This window comes from Ictidomys tridecemlineatus, chromosome 13 (assembly GCF_052094955.1).
Source record: "Ictidomys tridecemlineatus isolate mIctTri1 chromosome 13, mIctTri1.hap1, whole genome shotgun sequence".
Classification (NCBI taxonomy): Eukaryota; Metazoa; Chordata; class Mammalia; order Rodentia; family Sciuridae; genus Ictidomys; species Ictidomys tridecemlineatus.
This window is the reverse complement of record NC_135489.1, coordinates 78,069,411-78,078,163: the sequence shown is the minus strand read 5'-3', so window position 1 is coordinate 78,078,163 and position 8,753 is coordinate 78,069,411.

The window sequence follows — 8,753 nt, the reverse complement described above, 5'->3', positions numbered from 1 at the left end:
ATAGACAAAAGAGAATATCTGGTCTTGTTCTTGTTGGGTGTGGCCTGAGGGTTTCTTACCTTCTTAAGTTTTCCCTTTCTCCTTGGTGCTGGGAAATATGGATTACCCTGGAGGTAAGACAATAAAAGAAGGAAGAGCCCCAGTCCACACACAAACAGGCACGGATCATATCCATTGCCCAGGTGGTGAAGCTTGGGTTCAGCCATCTAGCACTAATGCTATTTAGAGGAAAGAGGATTCTCCATTGTCAAAATTGCACTGTCTTGTTCAGACAAGAGTTATCTTCAGGAATGGGGAGTAGGGCACAGGCCTGTGTCACAGACCTGTGCCCTCTCATCACAAAGGGATCCTGACAGCAGAGGAGGGGCAAGAAGAGGAGGCTGCACCACACCCTTGCCCCATCCTCCAACCAGCATGTCCTCCACCTTCCTGGGGCTTCTACATTCTTCCTTCCAACTCCACCTGCTCACCCTGTCAGAAGAGACCTTAGTCTTTTCAGTATTCTTTCCCCCTGGATCCCAAACATTATTTATTTCCTTGTAGATCTCTGCTTAGAGTTTTTTTGAAATTTCATAAGTTTTTTGAAAATTCTTATTATCTCTGGAATTTTCATTTCTCAGGAATTATTTCTTTTATGATTTCTGAAATTTCAATTCTTCCTGCTTTGAATCAACTCAGCATAAAACTCAAATTTCTTTTATGCTTATTTATTTATGTTAATTTTAACTAAATTTTTCTCAATTGTATTTTACTATCTTCATCTAGACGGTTTACTTTGCTGGCAACAAATTTTCTCAGGCTGTCTTTACCTGTCAGTATATTTTTCTTTATTATTAAAGGACAGATTTGCTGGAAATAGACCCTTCAGGTCATCTTCCCTTACACTCTTGGAATATGCCACCTCACAGCTTTCTTCCATTGTTTCTGGTTAGAAGACAACTAATAATCTCACTGGGGACCCTTTGTGCATGAGGAGAAGTTTTTATCTGTTGCTTCTAAGATTCTGTCTGCTTTTTCACAGTTTGACTGTGATGTGTCTAGGAATGGATATGTTTGTTTTTATTTTACAAAAGGGAAGCATTGAATACAGAGGTCTATGTTTTATATCAATTTCAGTAAGTTTCTAGCCCTTATTTCTTTTTTAAAAACATTTATTTATTTATTTATCTATTTATTTATTTTTATGTGGTGTTGAGACTCAAATCCAGTGCCTTACATGTGCTAGGTGAGCACTCTACCACTGAGCCACAACCCCAGCCCCTCTAGCCCTTATTTCTACAAGTATTTTTTATTCCCCTTCTACCTCCTTTTTGAGTCTCTCCTTCCACATGTATCAGTAGCCTTGTTAATGGGGATGTCCAGGCCATGCAGCACCACTTGCTGGAAGGATCTCTGCTCTGAGTTGCTGTGTTGCCTCTGCTCCTTTACTATGGAGACTTGGCTGTACTGATTCAGGTCTGTTTCTGGGCTCTTCTTTCTGTTCCACTGGCCTAATTGTCATTATTTCTCCAGTATTCTACTCTCCTGGTAGCTGTTGCTCCACAGTAGGTCTTGCAGTCAGGTAATATCAGCCTTCCAACTCTGCTCATTGCCAGTATTGTTTTAACTATTCTTGGATTTTGTCTTTTATTATAAACATTAAAATCAGGTTTTCAGTCTCCACAGATTGACTCATTGGAAGTTTGGATCACATTCAATATATAGAGCAAATTGGGAGGAACTTATATTTTAATAATATTTAGTTTTTCTGTGCATGTTATCATCAAATACTTCTCATTCATTTAGATCTTTTTTGATTTATTCCATCACAGTTTTAAAGTTTTCCTCATACAGATCCTATAAATATTTTGTTAGTTTTCTTTCTGAATAATTAATTTTGGGACTAATGAAAATAATAATTTTTTTAAAAAATTTATATTCTACTTGTTCATTGCTTATATGTGAGGAAGAAATAGGTGTTTCTATATTAATCTTCTGTCTTGCAATTTGAGTATAATTACTTATTCATCTAAGGTGTTTTCTTGTTGACTTTGTTTGATTTTCTTTTTTAACAAAATTGTTCTAATTAGTTATATATGACATTAGAATGCACTTTGAAACATCATATCTAGGTAGTGTATTATTTCTCATTCCTCTGGTTATACATGATGTAGAATCCCACAGGTCATATAGTTCTACATGTACATTGGGTAATAATGTCTGACTCATTCTACTTGCCGCCCTACCCATATACCTCCTCCCCTCCCTTCACTCCCTTCTACCTAATCTAAAGTAACTCTATTCTTCAATAGCCACTCCTGCATTGTGAATTAGCATCCACATAGAGAGAAAATATTTGTGCTTTTTTTTTTTTTTTTGGAGATTGGCTTATTTTGCTTAGCATGATATTCTCCAGCCCCATCTATTTATTGGCAAATGCTATATTTCCATTCTTCTCTGAGGTTGAATAATCTGTGTGTGTATATATACTGCATTTTCTTTACCAATTCATCTGTTTAATGGTATCTAGTTGGTTCCATAGTTTAGCTATTGTGAGTTGAGCTGCTAAAAACATTGATGTGGCTGCATCACTGTAATATGCTGAGTAAGACCTTTGGTTCAAGGAGTGGGATAGCTGGGTCAAATGGTGGATCCATCCCAAGTTTTCTGAGGAATCTCCATACTACCTTGAGGGATAGGCCTCACCTGTGCCTCACATGGAGGCTTTTAATGTGTGCTTCCAGCACTTGCTGAGTGCAAATATCTGGGAGAGAGAGCACCTAGGAGGTGTTCCTGCAGGTTTCCCAACCTTTCAAGGATGGCCCATCCCCAGTTTCCATGTCAGACAGGGCAGAGACATGATATATGGCAAGTGTGGAATGAAAACCACTGACAGGAATCATGCCCTCTTTAATCTCCTCCAGCTTCCTTATTGAATGAACTTGCAAGTGATCTGTATGCTCCTTGTCTAGGTCTCTTGATGAATCATTTGCTGAGACACTTCTTGAGGATCTCATCAAGTCTCTTCCTGACTTTGTCTCAGAGATGTCTTCTAGAACCTTCATTGGGAATCTCTTTTAGGATCGTCCTTAGACTATGCACCAGATCATTGCTTGAGTGCTTCCTGACCAGGAACTATTTCTTGTCCCTTGCCTTCTGTCTGCTATCATCTAGAATTGTGGTGCTGAAGAAAGATGGATAATTTTCCTTTGCTATATCTGTGCTTGAAAATTTTACCCTGGGCTCAGTGGGGTCTGGAGATAACTGGAACTTGTGGAATACTCGACACCAGTGCTGAGTGAACATTTTTCAAAGTATCTTCTTACCTTTTACTCTAGCATCTTCTGGTACTCATTGCTAATAAGCTCATTGCTAATAAAATAACTTGGCAATCTAGCAGTGAACTGTGTTTTCAGGAGACCATGTGCTGGCTCTGAGATATCTAAAGATTTCCTGAGATGTTTTGACCACATAGGGTGAAGCCCCCATACTTTTTAGTTACTTTTCTAAAAGACAATGTTCTAAGTGTTAAAAGGGAGTTACAACAGAATATTGCATCCATATCTTGGGTTGTAGGGCACAAAATGCAACAGGCACTATTCAGAGGTGAATGACTGACAGGATTTGGAGAGACAATGTTAGTTGGCCCTGGTTCTGAATATGAGCTAGTAGTGAGGACTGAGATCACCATACTGTTGGAGTCAAAGTTTGAAGTCTGACAATGTGGAGGAGCGTGGGCTGGGAGAAAAATGTCATGCAGGTTATTTAGTCTGAACTTGTACTGGTATCAAATTAGAGTCCATTGAATAACATGGAGGAATGCCTAGCAGAGGTCGCTATAGTAGACACCAGAGCCTTGCTGTTTAGAAGGTCTGACAAAAGCTGGCTGCATTTCTGCTGTAAGGGTTCTCCCAAGACCTTGAGGTAGAAAAGCTCCTGAGTAACAGAAAGCTGCTCTGGCTTGACTTTTGAGTTTGAGAAGGATTGTGGGATGGTAGTGTCCTGATCATTGCTCAGTGACTTTACTGTGTTCCCTAGAAAATGAAGGGGGTCATCTGATTCCTGTTTTGCTCACAAGTTACAAATTTTCAGTTCTGCTCTCTTGCTGACCAGTATCTTCTGCAGTGTCTGCACATGAGAGTTAATGAAAGAGGACCTTCAGCCTCTACCTGTAAGAATGGTTGGTTTGCACAGGATGATTCCTCTGGTGGGTGGGAAATATGATTTCTCTGGGATTCTTTGTGTAAGGAGTTGGAGAGGCATGAGACTCTGGCAGCCATCTGTCACCAGGAGAAAAATTAGATGTGGACAGGCCTGAGAGAACATGGACTGAGATTGCTGGGACAGTAGAAGGCAATGGGACAGTAGATGGCAATGGAACAGAAGGTGATAAGACAGGAAATGGTGATGGGACTGGAGAAGGCAGTTGGACAAGAGATGTCAATAGGGAAGTGTATGGTTTGGATGTTAGGTGTCCCTCAAAAGCTCATGTGTGAGACAATGCAAGAAGGTTCAGAGGAGAAATGATTGGGTTGTGCGATTCTTAATGCAATCAGTGAATTAATCCTCTGATAGGGATTAACAGTGGCAACAGAAGTTGTATATGTGGGTGGAAGGAGTGGTTTATTAGGGACATAGCTATGGGGTATATATTTTGTATCTAGAGTGGACACTCTCTCTGCTTTGAGGTCACCATGTGATCTGTTTCCCTCTGCCACACTCTTCATTCAGATTTTCTGTCCTATCTTGAGTCCTAAGGAATAGAGCCAGCCTTCTATGGACTAAGACCTCTGAAACTGTTATTCCTCAAATAAACATTTTTTTTTCCTTTACAATTGTTCTAATTAGGTCCTTTAGGCATAGCAGTGAAAAGGCTGAATAACATAGAAAGTGTTTCATAAAATATTTTAAGAGCTTCAAGTTAAGTCTTCAATTAGTTCAGCATTTTTTTTCATTCAAGTTAGTTTTTGAGGGTCTCCTTCCATTTCCATACAGTTTCCCTTCTCTCTCCCTTTCTCCCACCCCACTCATCCCTGTTTAACGTTAGTCTTTTCCTCATGCTCTTCTTCTGTGTTCTGATCTTAGTTGCTCTCTTTATATCAAAGAAGACATTTGGCATTTGTTTTTTAAGGATTGGCTAGCTTCACTTAGCATTATCTGCTCTAATGCCATCCATTTCCCTGCAAAATCCATGATTTTGTCATTTTTTAGTGCTGCGTAATATATAAGAGTTTGTGAGGGGAAAGGGGGGAAAAACAAGGGAGAGAATTAAACAACAGCAGATAGGGTAGGGAGGGAAAATGAGAGGGAAGGGGAGGGAGGATAGTAGGGGATAGGAAAGGTAGCAAAATACAACAGTCATTAATATGGTATTATTTAACTTGTATTTGGGGTAAAAAATGGGAGTTCATAACCCACTTGAATCAAATGTATGGAAGATGATATATCATGAGCTTTGTAATGTTTTGAACAACCAATTAAAAAAAGTTAGTTTTTGACTAATTACACAGTCTTATTAACCTTATCCATAATTCCATGGACATGACTTTATTTCATGGTTGAAATGACACTGAGGAAATATGCAGGAATTGGTACAGTATTTGTTTATGATACCAAATAAAACAGATACCCCTGTTCTTAATACATGTTAAAATGTGATCATACTTTGGGCTGAACACTCATGCCTCATGGTCACACACTCAGGTTCTCACTGCCCATGGGCCAGGAGCCAAGGAAAGAGTCTGGGGAGTATTTTGAGTAAATAATAAAGAAAACAATAGCTGGAATACATAGGCATTCTGTAGAGGGGAAAATGGTAATTGTAGAGTCATTGCATGTGCATCTTTGAAGGCACTGGGTTTCTCAAACTGTAAAAATGGATTGGAAGTAGGGGCTGGGGTTGTGGTTCAGTGGTAGAACACTCATCTAGCACATGCCAGGTGCTGGGTTCGATCCTCAGCACCACATAAAAATAAATAAAGGCATTGTGTCCAACTACAACTAAAAAATATTTTTAAAATATGGATTGGAAATAAAGTCAAATGACAATAGGGAATAAGATAAAGTTAACTTGCACAGGTGTATAAAAAAAACAAAGAAAATAGGAGCTCTCTAAGGTTAACTAGAAGGAAACCATGCACAACCTTCCACATAGTAGGGGTCTGCCATGTTCCCATGGTGCCCTTGTCTTCACCCACCCTCCCACATCCTGGATCTGGGTCCTCAGTTCATAATCCCTCTGAGGCCAACTTTTGACACTAGGGCCCCTGGGGAAAGAACAGTGTAGTTAGAACCTACTGAGCCAGATAGATTATGTGATTACAGTAGAGCTTGGTGCAGAACAAGAGGACTTAGGGCACAGATAAATCCAGGTCATCACCATTCCTTTGTTCTCTGACTGAAGCAGGTCAGAGCAAGAGGAGCTGGGCAGTGGCATAGGTCATGGCCTGCCTGAATGTGGCTTTTGGGGTGCATCAAAGCCCTATGCCAAGGGCTGATTCCACCATGGAGGACTCAATTTCATGGCTCCCAGCTATACCCACCTCCTACAAGTACCCTGCATCTGATCTAAGCCACCATGAGCAGCTGGAAAAGTGATGACTAAGACCTCACGGGACTAGCTGGGATCTTTGTGCACTCACTGGACACAGAAAGCAAGAATGGTCATCACCGCCTCCAAGAGCCCAGAGGATGGAGACAGAGATTGGCAGATAGGCAGTGGGTCTCAGTCAGCAAATCTGGGCTCTGCCAGGATCAGGCCCCACTGATCTTGATGACAAACCAGATACACAGTTTCTTCAGTTCCCCAGGCCTCTCCACTCACACTCTGTAACTACTCACTGGAGTAATACAGGATCCCACAAGTTCAGCAGCCTCTGCATAGTGGCCCCTCAAAATCTACTGAAGAAGTCATCACCCTCCTGCCTCCAGGGCCCAGCACCAGGCCATTTCTGGGCTCATGGAAATAAGTGTTTCTACCTGCTTTCAAAGGACAAATTCAGTCATATCTGGCCTTAAGTTCCCACTGCCCATGGAATCCATTCTTGCGCTCATGAGTTACTTGTGGCCATGTTCCAAGTAATTCCAATCTGGTTCTGGCACACAGATTCCCATGATCTTATACTTGGGGGAGATGAGTGTGACAATGAATAAATACTTAAATACTGTAGATAGCAGTGGTCCAGGCAGTGGCATTGACTAGGAAGAAGAGACCTGTCCCTCCTGGATACTATGGGAGATCTTTGGGATGGGGACTCAGGATTCATTGAGAAGGGAAGGAGCCCTGTAGCATTTGGGGGTGGGCATTCCAAGGACAGGGAAATCAAGCAGGGTTTCTGGGAAGGAAAAGCATCCAGAATGGATCAGGGAAAACCCTGCATGGGTGGAGTGTCATGAGGGAGGGGAATGGTGAGAGTGAGGCCACAGAAGCCTCCAGGGGCCACACCCTGCAGGACTTTGAGGCAGTGGGTGAGAACCTGAGGTTTTTCTAACCAGGTGGAATGCACAGGAGGATTTTGAGGAAGGCATAGCTCACTTAGCTTTCTCTGTAGGGATTTTTGGGGTTCTGAATAGGAAAGGAAGAAAGGGGGAGGGAGGGGAAGGATGCTGAGCTATTGAGGAGGAGGGTATTGCAGGGGATCCAAGGGGGTCTTTCTCTCCTGCTTGTGTTCCTGACTTTCCAATCTGTTTCCATATGTGGGAGACTGAGTCATGCCCTCTGTCTCCCCAGAAGACTGTAATGTGCTCTAGTCTTTATGGAGTTATGAAAGTAAAGTGAGAAAGTAGGAAAGAAAAAGAAAGTGTACAGTCTCTCTCTCTCTCTCTCTCTCTCTCTCTCTCTCTCTCTCTCTCTCTCTCTCTCTCTCTCTTTATCTCTCTCTATCCCACATATGTGGAGCACTGTTCTGAAGGATGAGAGCAAAGGGCAAAGTCTCAGTTCAGAGAGGGTTTGACAGTTCCCTTACTGAAGCCAGTGGTTATGGGCCTTAGTTGTAGTTGCAGCTGGAAGGCTGCAGGGCTATTCCTATTTTTGTGTTTTCTGCCCTGCACTATATAATTCACAGCAGCAAAAAATTACTTCTCTTTTAATTCACAACTTATTCCACTTTAACTGGAGTGCCTAGAGTTTCTCAACTGTGTGTGTGTGTGTGTGTGTGTGTGAGAGAGAGAGAGAGAGAGAGAGAGAGAGAGAGAGAGAAAGAGAGAGAGAGAAAGAGAGAGAAAGAGAGAGAGAGAAAGAGGGACAGAGAGAGATACTGTGCATTTTCTGTTAGTGTAAGCTTCTTTTTTTTTAGATTTCTTAATTTGAGTATTTTTTATTCATAAACAAGGTCTAGTATCAATATGAACTATTATTTTTATTTTTTATTTATTATTATTATTTTTACTGGTTGCTCAAAATATTACAGAGCTCTTGACATATCATATTTCAAATATTAGATTCAAGTGGGTTTTGAACTCCCATTTTTACCCCAAATACAGATTGCAGAATCACATCAGTTACACATCCACATTTTTACATAATGCCATATTAGTAACTGTTGTATTCTGCTACCTTTCCTATCCTCTAAGCTTCCTTTTCTTTCCTACTTTATCACTTTACTTTCATAACTCCGTAAATTCCTCTCCATCTTTTCTGCACACTTTGTGTTTGTGTGGATGGCTAGGAAAATGTGTGAGTGCCCAGGCCCTGGGAGATGGAGTGAGTCCAAATGCCTCTTTGCTGGTTCATTTCATTCCTAGAGTCCATCTGCTATAGGTATTTATCATATATC